This window comes from Carassius carassius, chromosome 39 (genome assembly GCF_963082965.1).
Source record: "Carassius carassius chromosome 39, fCarCar2.1, whole genome shotgun sequence".
Classification (NCBI taxonomy): Eukaryota; Metazoa; Chordata; class Actinopteri; order Cypriniformes; family Cyprinidae; genus Carassius; species Carassius carassius.
The window spans coordinates 16944356-16957701 of record NC_081793.1 but is presented as its reverse complement, the minus strand read 5'-3'; the positions used below and the strand labels follow the sequence as shown (position 1 = coordinate 16957701).

At 39.7% G+C, this 13346-nt stretch overlaps 1 protein-coding gene across 1 annotated transcript in view; it reads right to left on the bottom strand.

The window, feature by feature from the left end:
* Positions 1-13346, bottom strand: part of LOC132121496 (phosphatidylinositol-glycan biosynthesis class F protein-like) — a 358018-nt gene that overhangs the window by 49415 nt on the left and 295257 nt on the right. The gene's annotated exons all lie outside the window — the stretch shown is intronic.

The window sequence follows — 13346 nt, the reverse complement described above, 5'->3', positions numbered from 1 at the left end:
TAAAGACATAATTTACTAAAGACATAATTGATTCAAATAGATCTCTCTCTCTCTCTCTCTCTATATATATATATATATATATATATATATATATATATATATATATATATAGATAGATAGATAGATAGATAGATAGGTACAAATTTTAAAATGAAATATTTTTTATATTAGTAACTAAAGAAATGCAATAATATTCTTGGGCTTAGCTCTAACGGTGACCCATGTGAAAACTGATGTGAATTGTCTGAGAGGTCCTTTGAAATTGTCTTCAGGTTAGGATCAATTTGTTCACATCATGACAAAAAATGGATATGGTGCAATGTGTCATAAAGGTGTGTGAGAGAAACTATAGATCGATGTGACCAAAGTTTTAAGTTTGGTGAAAAATTGCCAATTTGATAGATTTTAGACACCATCCTCACAAACTGTTGTAAAAATGTTCCAAGATAAACATTTTCAAAGTTAAAACAGGGTCTTGTTTTAGACCCTAAAGGTGCGAATTGGCTAATTGTATGGATTTATTAACTTTTAAGAAGTGCCTTTTCTTAAATTTATTCACCCTTTCCTCAAGTAACCCAACTAGGTCCCCAGTCTAGTTAATTTGCATGGTGCAGCAAATTAAAGCAAAATTCTCTGTTGTAGAAAATGCAACAAAAACATGCATTAGTTTTATTTTATTTTTTTCATTCAAGTTTGAAGTTGTGTGCCACAAGAAGGTTAAAAAGTTGAAAAATCACAGAATTAGTGTACACAATGCTTTTAAACCCCCATATTTTATTACCCAATTTAAAGTCTGGATTTGCTGTTTATCTGTTCACCTGAACAATGTTGTTATACATGATTAAGAAATATTCATAGATCATCAGGTATATGATTTTATTGGTCAAAATGAATGGAGACTTTATCACAGATCACAAAGGAAGAAGACAAGTTGTGATTCTCGGATACTCACACATGATTTGCGCCTGTCATTAGCCTAGCTGGAGTAGCTGAAATTTATTTTAGAAAATAACAAGACAATGATTTGACCTGGGATGACTTTTGCGCAAAACTTGCTGAAACATGCACCATGGATTATCTGAAGTGACGTGGTTATCACCCTCACCACCTTATGTTTCAACTATTATTATATTTTTGTACACTGCCCAAGGTTTGTACTGTACGATGTAATTACTCACACTTTATGTGCTTTCTCTCATCTTTTCTTTGTTCTCTCTGGTGTACAGTTAATGGTCCCTACTCCCAGGCTGTTACTAAGTTGCTCTGTTGTATTATTTTGCTTGACTTTGGGTTACAGTTTGCTGTTTTTGGGGGGGGCGGGAGTTGCAGCTCTGCTTGCCCCTCTTTCACCAGTATCTGTCACTCTTGGTGCTCTTGGCTTTTGCTTCATTGTCTTAATATTCAAAAATAAAAGTGTTGTATGTGTAATGTGTTTCCCCTTTACTTTTTTCATTTAGCACACTATGACATCAGGTTGCTTTATATTGCTTTTAAATAGGGCCGTGCACGGATAGTCGAATATTCGAATATTCCTTCTGCTCTAATTATTCGATAAATAAAAATATTCGAATTTCGCAAAAAAAAAAGTTCACAATAAAACCTAATTTGGTCACTTTCTGTGATTCTCTAAGGCATATTTGAAGATGTATGCAAGCAAAAAATAATTAATGAATAAAGGGCCGTTCAAATATCTCGCCTAAAAACACGTGGAAAACGCTACACACGCCGCTTTCTCCTTTCCAAAGCGCTCTGGCAGAAGCGCTCCTGAGGCGTCTGCCATTGCTAAGCAATAATGACGCGCTCTCTCCATGAAGACTCGGAAATTTCAGCAAAGGATAAATGGATTTGCAGCACAAAAATCGCTTTAAGTAGCTCTGCTACTAAATTTATTTCAAAATGGTAATCCATATACAGCTATGATCAGCTGTTCCTTCATCTTGGCTGAGCCTTCAACATTGTTACGGGAAAGGATGAAGCTGAATGGTTAGTTCTTGTCACATGACCTGCGGTGCGCTTGCGGCATTCTGAAAAGTTGAGATGTTTTTAACTCGATGCGGTGCTGACGCGGCTGAAAAAAAAACGGGTGCGTCGCGATGCGCACGCGTCGCACTGCGTCTGCTTCGCGACCGCGTCGCTTCCATTTTGAGCGTGCACACCGCGCCTACATTGGAAATAACGAACTTGTGCGCGCAAAAGGAGCGATATGTGAACGGCCCCTAAGAACTGCGGTCTTCTACAGTACTTCAAATATGCCGTGGAGAATCACAGAAAGTGACCGAATTCAAGAACATTGTTGCGGCATCTCTCAAGCAACGAATAAACACCGCTAACTTGGAGAATGCAGTGAAAACTCCTCTTCTCGCATCTGCCCTAGACCCTCGGCACAAACCTCCCAGGTTTCTCGATGAAAACATGAGAGAAGTAAAAAAAAAAACACTTTTTTTGAACAACATCAGAACATTTTCCTTGATGCGAGTGGTGCGGATGCAGTCGCTGTCACCAACGATGAAGAGGTTGCAATGCTCACTCGTCGGAAAAGGCTAAGCCAGTTCTTCAGCGATGATTACAGAGAGTCCAGCCGAGACAAGTGGGAACAGTTCTGGCTGGAGCCATGTATTCCACCAGATGAGGATCCCATTCAGTGGTGAAACGAAAACACGAAGCGCTTCACAAAACGTATTCGCTTAGCACACCGTTATTTGTGAGTCCCGCCAACGGCTGTGCCGTCAGAGTCCATTTTCTCCGCGTCTCCGCACCTTATTGTTAACAGACTAAGGAGCCGACTTTCCCCGATCATGTTTACATGCCCGTATTTCTTAACAAGAACATGTAAAACAATAGAAAAAAAAGCAAAAAAAGATTTGCTGACAGTTTAAAAGTTTCAAAGTTAAGTGTAGGATACGTTCTACAATAGCTTAATTGCTGCAGGCTGCTTTACTTTTTTTCTTTGTTCACTTTTTTTTTTGCTTTTAATCTGTACTTTTGTTTGTTTGCACGCATTGTTAAAGGTTTTCAGCTACAAAACACGATGTGTAATGTTCAAGCTTATTGTGTGTAAGCTTGTTCAAAATGACGAAACAATAAATGTTGCTGAAAAATAACGTCTGTCTCATTAAAGGAGCATTGCGTAGGTTCTAAAATTTCTAACCGTTACTGACACCAGTGGCCGTTAGAGGAACTGCAGCCAGTCTCATGCTCGTTCTCAGTGCGCACGCTCTTTTTGTTTTGTTTTTACTTACGAGGAGTGTCCGTGGGTGTCTGAATTGTGCTGGAGGCTAGTCACTTCTTTCCTTCCGCATAGTCCATTTGAAAACACTATTGCCGGTGCTTACTATAATGGCTGGCGTGCCGCACGGTTGTAAGCCCAAGTAGACGAGAAAGCACATGACGTCACATTTTGTGAATTTTCGCACCAATTCGGGCCCTACTCCTCCACACACAATTGAGCCTACAGGCTGATAGAGGCAACCGTGGTGGACAGTCGAGGTGTCATTCTTTTTTTTTTACATCATGGTTGGCTCATACATGTACAAATGAAAACTCTATCTTAAAGATTTTTTTTAAGTAAAAACCTCCACATAGCTCCTTTAAACTTAATTTAAATAAACGAATATTCGTTTTTTGTGAGCTCAAATATTCGAATGTGATATTTGCGGAAAACGCCCATCCCTTCTTCTAAATAAATATCTATGAAATTGTAGGTCTTGAAAAAAAGAATTTCAGAAATGTTATGTTGAAATATTTGAAAAGGTAGCCTCCATTAATTTTAGTCTGTGAGGGATAATAGGTTTGTAAATTAATTCTTTATCCTGAAGATGTATTTTATTTTACTACATGTTTTTGTTTTTAGTTAGCCTTTGCTTAGCAGTCTTATTAGCTTAGCTTATTAGCTATTGTGTTAACATCAAAGATATCATAACGCACTACATTTTTAATAAGACATTGAGGAAAGGGATCTTGTGTGACACTGGAACTGAAGGCAGAGTCAGGTTGTCATGTCTCTGCAGTGTGTTCTGTTGAAATCAGGTAAAAATAGTAAGTGAGTTCAGTTTATCTGCAGCAGACCTTTTTAATAACAGAAAGGCTGCATTGATTGAGGAAGAGATGGGAGGTAGCTGGGAAAATATTATGCAATCTCTAAATCTAATGCATTAGCCATATCAAACCAGTATTATATAATGCATGTCTTACCAATTCTGCATTAACCCATGTTCCATTGTGTCTTCATTCCCCTGTTCGAGGCTTCAGGTCAGTGGGTAAATGTTTAGGGACCTGCTGGAGTTCAGTATGGTTGGAGCCTGCCTTTTAGACACTGCACTGCACTATAAATATACCCAGACATCTAGGCCTTGCCAACAGTTATAAGTTCACAGTAAGGTTCTTTTGGTCTCATGGTAGCCACAATGGAATAACTGTGTTAAAGTCACATCTGCTTCATCTGGTCTTGTCATCCAGCTCAAACAAGGTAAGAAAAGAAAAAACCCCGGCTAACCTTATTTCTTTCTAGCAGCCAAGACACCTAAACATTCATTTAGAAGATAATTCTTCTATCATCTGCTAGTGACTTTTGACTCTTAGAAAAAGAAAAATCCTGTTCCTTTACTTTCAGGGCCTCTGTAATGCTCAGCATTACCCACTCAAAGTACTTTTCTACATGAAGGCAGTTTCGTAAGTTCATAGAAAAGGTCCCAGGTCACTCACCTCTTATTGCCGTACCCAGTGTTGAGATACCCTCCTCATCGACTCTGATACTATAATATGTAGTCAGTTCATCATTAAGGGTCTCCATCTCTTTCACAGAAACGGGGAGGGCAAGGGTCGGGTTGCATTCTGTCCTTTGCACGCCTGTCTGTCTGGCGTTTGTAAGACACCCGTGTAATGGGCAGTGGACTACCAAATGATACGCAGTAAACCTATTCATCAAATAATCCACATCAACTAGATTGTCTACTAGAAATTAAGTATGTTTTAAACATTTAAAAGTCTGCTTTTTGCTGGACTCCCAGAAGTCTACGATTTGCTTATTAATTAAGGGTTCTAAGAATTTGCTGTTAACACACACACACACACACAGGCGTTGACAGGAGCAGTCTCTTGAAGGTCATGTTAAGTTCTAGTGTGTGGACACCAAAGAGGGATTTGTGCTATCTGCAATTCTGCTCGCTGTAGATGCCACATTTTCAAGTCAAGTCAAGTCATACATAATTATAAAGAACCTTAATTTTCTGTCAACTTCTTAAAGGAACAGTTAACCCAGGAACGACAATTCTGTTTTGTATCTTACCGATGTTTTAAAACCTGTATGACGTTCGTAGGTGGGAAATGCATAACTGCAGGCCTACTTTCAATACGATTAGAATAGACGGAAGATTTCAAGCTTCAGAGAGATCGCAAAAGCACCACGAAGGTCCATGATTGTGGCTTATAGACCTCGTGCACTATATTCAAAGCCATATAAAAGCATATCTTACCGAAATCCAAGTTGGTGTCGGGTTCGAGTTAACGAGCAAATCCTTCTTGTGGTTCCAGGTGTTTTTTTGTGTTTCAGTTATGTCGATTCATTCCCCAATCGGACTGATCCGTGGGTTCAACTCATTGATTCACTTAGTCACACTGCATTACTCCGTTCATTGGGTTAACTGGAAGAAAATGTATATTTGAATAACCGCTTAAATCTCGACATGTTCTTCGCACGCATAGACTTGTATCAGAAGATTTTAGTGCACAAGGTCAGATGAACAGCATTTATTATATTTTTAAGAGTAAGTTTCCAGCAATGGGTTTGGAAAGACATGAAGGCAAGTAAACAATTATATACATTTTGTTACATTTTGTCGTTGTTGAGAGTTATTTCTGGGTTTCAATGTCATAATTAGTCTTGTGCTTCCCTTTGTGTCCAGCAGGTGTCGGTGCAGCCACGCCTCTGCTCCGTCGCATTAGGAGGTGAGAGCTGCAGGTTGCTCTGATGCCTGATTACTTTACTTTTGCTGTAAACTTTTGGACCTGTGTTCTATCCTATATTTTGGTATTTTGTTTTATTATATGTGACAGGTTTATATGTGGCTCAAACCATTTGGAACCTTAGTGTGCTGGAATTTTCTTTTAGATTATTAAAAATGTTTAAAAACTAACCCCCCCACCCCCCCCCCCCCCCCCCCCCCGCCACACACACACTGATTATATCATTCCCACCCTCTTTATCCTTTCTCCCTCTCTCTCCTACACTCCTCCATACATCATTAGTTTAACTCTTCACTCATTGGCTCAGTGTGACTCAGCACAACAGCTCATACACTAGTCCATGATCTGCACACTCTATGTGTGTACTGGAGTCAGTTGTTTTTCACAATTAAGGTAGGAGTATATTATTTTATACTTTTTTTTCTGAAACCTGCATTCAGTTAAAATACATGACTTTGTAGAAAGCATGTCAAATGGGGAGAGAGTGGTCAACTAAAGACTGTGTTCTCATCTTTGTGTCGCAATGCAGCTGCTGCATGGATGCTGTTGCTTAGCAACCAGAACCTCACCAGAAGCTGCTCATGGTTATGCAAGTCCTCTCTCTTTCTATCTGTCTCTCTTGATTCGTCTTCATTTGTTTCACATCTAGGCTCTCTTCATTAGGGGGTTTTATCTCCAGATCTGCCCTACAGCATGTTTGCTTGCTACAGCTGGCCTGACATAAACAGGTACATGACAGACTGGTGGACTTTGTGATTGGATGCAGGATGTGGGAGAGATTGTCTGAAGAGGGAAGATCTCAGTTTTATTTATTTTATTGTAGTTATCTGTTTGGGCCTGCAAAAGTTTGCTTTTGCGTGTCTTATCAACTCTAGAAGTCTTCATCAGATCAGACCACAGGTGTGCTGAGTTGCTGAGCAACCACTCAAGATGGATTGATGTCTGTGTCTTGAATAAACAGTCAGATAAACAGATGTCATATAGAAAGTCAAGTGGAAATGACTACATTGTCGTAAGAAAATGCTAGGGTGTTGTGGGTCCAAGCCTCATTGTTACTAGAGTGTTCTGAATGATTACTAGTTGGTTACCTGTGTATCCTGTATAGTTGCTAATGTGTTGCTGAATTGTTGGTGATCTAGTTGGTTTTTCGGATGTGTCATGGGTGGATGTCAATTCATTGCTAGGGTGTTTTTGGTGGTTGCTATTATATTGCCTGGGTATTCTGGGTGGTTACTAATGTCTTGCTAGGTCATTGCTAATGGGTAGTTGCTAGTGTGATTCTAGCTGGTTTCTAGAGTTACCTGGATGGTTGCTAGTTCAATGATAGGGTATCTTGGTATCCTTTTTACAGTGTAGTGTCCCCATCACTATACTGGGGCATTAGGACCCACACAGACCACAGGCTGAGCACCCCCTGCTGGTCTCACTACCACCTCTTCCTGCAGCAACCTAGTTTTCCCAGGAGGTCTCCCATCCAGGTACTGACCAGGCTCAACCCTGGGTGGTTATCAGTGCAATGCTAGGGTGTTCTAGGTAGTTGCTAGGGTGATCTGTATGGTTGCTAGGATTTTCTGGGTGGCTGCTAACATGTCGTTTGGATGCCCTTGGTGGTTGCTTGTGCATTGCTAAGTCATTGCTACTGGAACTCCTGGTTCTACTCGTCTCACTTTCTTAGAGTGGGATTCGAACCGGCGTTTCTGACATTCTGGCATCCTCTTATGTCAGCCTCTTGAGATCAGTGGAGTGAGGTTTACACAGTTCTAACCAGCTGGATTCTTTTACACTCACCCCCTAAACATCACACGCATCAGGGTCACGGCACCAATATAGCCCCTCCAGTTTTACTCGCCTCACTCGCTTCGAGTGGGATTCGAACCAGCATTTCCAGCATGGGAGGGGGGATGCACTAATAAATATGCTAAAGAAGCCTCTAGCGTTAGTCACTAGAGATCAGGGGAATGTGGTTTACAAACATGGTTATTGCTTTTTGGCACGAGTTGAGAGCCTGTGTAATTCAAGAGAATGTGTGATTTAAATTTAGGGGCCCTTTAATGCTAGTTTAGAAATTTGTACAAACAGGTTCCACCAGGTTCCTGCTCTGTGTGCTCCATGCAGGACCATGCTTATCATCTACCTCATCACATTATGCCATGAGCGCTCCCTTTCTCTTGCTCTCTCACCCGCTCCTGTCCTATCCACGCCCAGTGAATCAGGCCAACCACTTGGGTGCTCTGAACTAGAACAGCAGCCTACTTCACAGTATAATTAGAGCTAAAACAAGAGAGAGGTGTGTGTGTGTGTGTGTGTGTGTGTGTGTGTGTGTGTGTATGTATGTGTAAGTGAGTGTTAAGGGGGAAAAGATGGCCTTGGAGATGTCGCTTTGTCTTGAACTTTGAAAAGGCTGTTCATTTTGGCGTGAACAGTGGAGTGACAGTAAAATACATATCAATTTCTCTCTCTGCAGGAGGTTGCATGGATGGGTGTAAGAAGATGGAAGATTATGACCCCTCCGAGTGGGCATACAGAGCCGGGGATTGCGTGCACAACTGGTGGGAGAAGGAAGCTGTGGAATGAGATTAAGATAAAGCTGGATGGACAAGATGCTTAGAGCAGAGAAACAGGGGAGGAGACCGGCCTCCTTTGAAGGGAACACTTCTCTTCTCACATTTTTAGTTTCATAATAGGGGTCAGTGAGTGCAGAAGAGTTGGATTACATTAGCTCCGCATTATGGGCCAAGCTTTTGCAGCACACATACATGCGAGCAATACGAATTAAAAATAGGTGAATAGTGCAAATTGCTTTCAGATGATAAAATGGTTCAACTTGTGATTATGACATCACAGGGGAGTCAAGAGAACATTTGGGCACATCTGATGTTTCTGAGAGTTCATTTTAATGAAATAGCATGTTAATGGAAGGTTACAGAATATTGAAAAAATGTGAGTGCACAGAAAATACTGTGTGGACAAGGAACTGTCTTATGAAATGAAGATGCATGCAGAAAATGCTGCACTTTTACACACAAACCCACTGATTTCTGCACCTTGCTTTTCCTGGAATTCCTGAAAAGCATCCACAATTTTCCATTCATCTCAATGGAACCTGCTCAGCACAGGACTCTTGCTATTCACCAAATATTGAGATATGCTTGAATATTTCGTTTCCAGCATCATTCACAAACAGCTTATCAAAAGGAAAATGTAGGGTGGGCCTTTTCATCCATTGGGAATTGATCGGATCATTGGATCGCCTTTGTTTGCTAATTGCTCATGTGAGTGAGAGGTTGCTATAGGGTAGGACATGTCGTCCCACCCTCACACTGATGCACACAACATCAGAGAAGAGTTGTTCTTCTGTGGAATTTAACAGAAGATATGTTAAAGAATGTTGATAAAACAAACAGTTTGTACACATTGGCTTCCATTGATTTGTTTTCCTAAATTGGAAGTAAATGGGAACTGAAATGGTGTGGTTACCAACAATCTCCAAAATATATTCTATTATGTTCCAATAACTCCTTCCATGTAACAACCCCTATAGCTTCCCTATTGTGTGGTTTAATTTTTTTATAACAGTCTCGGTGTGATTTACGGTTGGTTCTGTTTCATGAACTCTGATGTATATCAGTCTCTCAGTCAGTAGTAGCAGGTGCAGATGCTGTTTGCATCTCAACCAGCAGAGGGCACTAAAGAGCTCTGTGTAAGAGACGGAACTCTTCAGGGAAGTTCTGAGATATTTCGGCATGCAGGGGCGGACTGGGACCAAAAAGTGGCCCTGGACTTTCTGGCCCACAGCAGCCCACCACATCAAAACGCAAACGCCCCTGTTTTGATGTAATTTATTTATTTGATATTTAAGTATACTGTTTGGGGATTTTAACCAATAGGGCAACTGATCCTCCATTGAAAAAAAAAAAAAAAAAAAAAAAAAAGATAACCTGCGTGCTGCAGCTGTTCATTTAGCGACTCCTAGTGAGCGATACATGTTCATCACGAGACAAACATTCTCCTAGAACTCACACTTTGCATTCAGTTAACAGATGCATGAATATGCGGTAATATAAGTTCATGATCCGATTCGTGAACAGATTATTCTCTTGAGTAAATCTTTTTAAATAATCATTTATTTTGTTTAACGAAAACATTGTGGAAACCAGTGGTTCACAAACTGGATAGATCTGAGGTGCAGGGCTCGCAAAATCGCTAGCCCGACGTCCAGGGGCTATTGTGTTTTGCAGTCGGGCTCCAAAATGTATCACTGCTCTTCCCGACGGGCTATCGTGAATAGCTATTTAAAATTCGCGTTGTTCACTCGCTTGGAGGGGTGAAATGTATCGTAGTTGATCGTTTTCACTTGTTTCTAAATCTTGCTGATTCAACTTTTTTAAACAATTTGCGCGCGTTCGAAGCTTGCGCGCACTCGTTCAAAGCACGCGCTGTGAGCAGCATTTCAGACAATGCGCGTACAAAGAATTAATTCATCTTTTGGGTATCGTAACTTCTGAATGAACAAATACACACACAATTATTTCAAAATAATTGTCTCTGCAAGTATTCTCGTAAACACAGTCGGTTATGTTTTAAGTGAACGTATAGGCCTACAGTGGCCTGCTGCTCAGAGAAATTCGCTGTACCAGATGAATCTGTCTCTCTCTAAATTAGACGGAAACGCGCTTGTTGGCTGCGCGATCGGCTCACTCATCCATTTGCGTAGAAAAGAGATGTAATATTATGATTTCCGTCAATTAAAAAAAAAAATTATATATATATATATATTTGTGTACCGGGTGGGCCGGCCCACATTGGCTAGCGGCCCACCGGGAAAAGTCCCGGTGCTCCAGATGGCCAGTCCGCCCCTGTCGGCATGTGTGCGTTAAGTGCCTGCATGTGTGTGCATACTTCCTGTCTCAGCAGGTTAGCTGTTCACAGTATCGGGTGCCGTTTGTAAAGCTGCTCATGCTGAAAATAACAGCAACATTTTTTCACATTTAGCTTCAAACAATGTTTAAAAAACTGGTATGAATTTTTGACGGTCACTTTTTAGCACATTTACAACAATATTTATCAACTTAGAGATATTTTAAATAGTTAAATATAAATATTAAATGTTACACCTAAATGTTAAATGTTAAATCTAAATGCTAAATCTAAATGTTAAATCTAAATGTTAAATCTAAATATAAAATCTAAATGTTAAATTTAAATCTAAATGTTAAATTTAAATCTAAATGTTAAATCTAAATGTTAAATATAAATATAAATCTAAATGTTAAATATAAATGTTAAATATAAATGTTAAATCTAAATGCTAAATCTAAATGTTCAATCTAAAAGTTAAATCTAAATGTAAAATCTAAATGTTAAATCTAAATCTAAATGTTGAATCTAAATGTTTCGGTTGAAACTAAATATTTAGCTAATATGCAAATTCAAAATGCCGGAAGTGCCAAAATAAAAGCTCGATGAGGTCAGTGTGTGTTTATAGCATTGTGTTAAATAAGGAACAAATAAAAATCATCTCATCCGAGGAAATTGACTCTTGGACATGGATTATCTTGATAAATACTACCTAAAGTAATAAACACGTTTGGAGAAACTGTATTTGAAGAGTACGCTAGTGTATGTAGATATTAATGTTAGCGAACAATGTGAGAGATGTGTACGTTTAGTTTTATTATCTGATCCACACTCCGGAACAGAAGAGGGCGGTATTGCGCCAATAAGCTGAATGCCAACCGCCGTTAAACTGGGAAGAAGACGAATATGACGGCTTGCTGTGTGTTACAATGGTGAGAATATATTTTTTTCACGAAATAATTATTTAAATTTAAGAGTACAAGTTATTTTCATACAGTGGTATTGATTTTGGAGTTAATAATCTATTAAATCTAAGGTGTAAAGTCAGCAACATATAAACAAAAGGTGTAAAGACGCTATCCTCCGGTTTCACAGGCAAGACTAATTGAGCCATGGCCTGATCCTGGCTTAATCTAAACCCTGTTTGTTACTTACATAATATAGCATATTTGTGATTGTGCTGTAAAAACACGTTTTATAATGAATAACAAACAGGGGAGCTCCATTAAGTACACGACTCAAAAGTGGATTTACATAAACCATATATACATCTTGAAGACTATTACTAAATGTCTGTCATCTGACAGGATAGTCTTTGATAAGTATTGCAGGTGAGCACATTTAACGGACATGAAACAGGCTTTAGATGAGTGTAAGTCATGTAATCAAACAAACCTACATACAGTAACTAAACACAGGTTATCTTATTTTATTTGTCCATTTGCAATATTGATAATTTTAGGAACATTTGTGTTGGATAAAAAGCGAGTTACATCATTTACTAACTCAACATGCAGATGCCGTATATCACGGATAAATCACAGAGGAGACTGACTCTTGTCTGGATGTTACAGGAACAGATTATGTTTATCTGCTGTAGAGTGAATGATGAAGGAATGCTGCCATCAAAGGATTTGTGTAAGAACACTACAAAAATAAATGAAACATTTTAATTAGTGTAATTTCAAAGAGTTATAACAGCACTTTTCTTATTGTTGATTTCTGTGCATTTGCTGCAGATCTTTTGTGGTGGAGCAATACCTGCAAGGAAAGGGGAAAAAGGAAATACCTGAAACAAAAGAATAAAGGAATGACTTTTTGTATTGTGTGTGTGTGTATTTGTGTAGGTTATGAAAATGTCTGCAGACTGGTGTGTGCACTGAGGATGGAGAAGTCCACTGCAGCATCCGGAAATGGTCCAGAGATATAGATGAGACGCTCCATCACTCCAGCTCTCACTGTCTCATCAGGACCAGATGCTGCTGTGGTCTCTTCATCATCGGTGGCCCCAGAGCAGCGAGAGCATCTAGAGAAAAACCAAAAGACACTGAGGATTTGATTTTGGTAAAGTTTGTTCTGCTGGTGTCTGTTTATACAATGAAGGCTGACTTTCAGAAGCTTCAAAAGCATTTATCTGAAGTGATTGACAGTGCTCTTATTACAGGGACCTACAATCCTCTGATCCACCTGGAGAAAAGAGCCGTGCTCACAGACTTACTGGTGGTTTTGAACCAGTTCAGTGGTTTAGCCCACTACAAAAGTAATAAATTAATGCATGTACTTGTAAACTATGTGTAAATGTTTTAAAGGTAGTGGTGCTCGTGGAGAGCAGGCACACGATTGTTTTGGAGCAGACACAGCAGCAGTCAGATTGTCCTGCACGTGTTCTTCTGCTCTCGCTTCAAGGTTGTGTGGTTGAGAGAGCCGACATCATGGTCTTCCTCATCCTGTTGCTCAAAGACATCCCCGTTGAGAAGAGTGAGACTGTGAAGCACAGCGCAGCAGCAGAATCAGAACAGCTGTGTTGA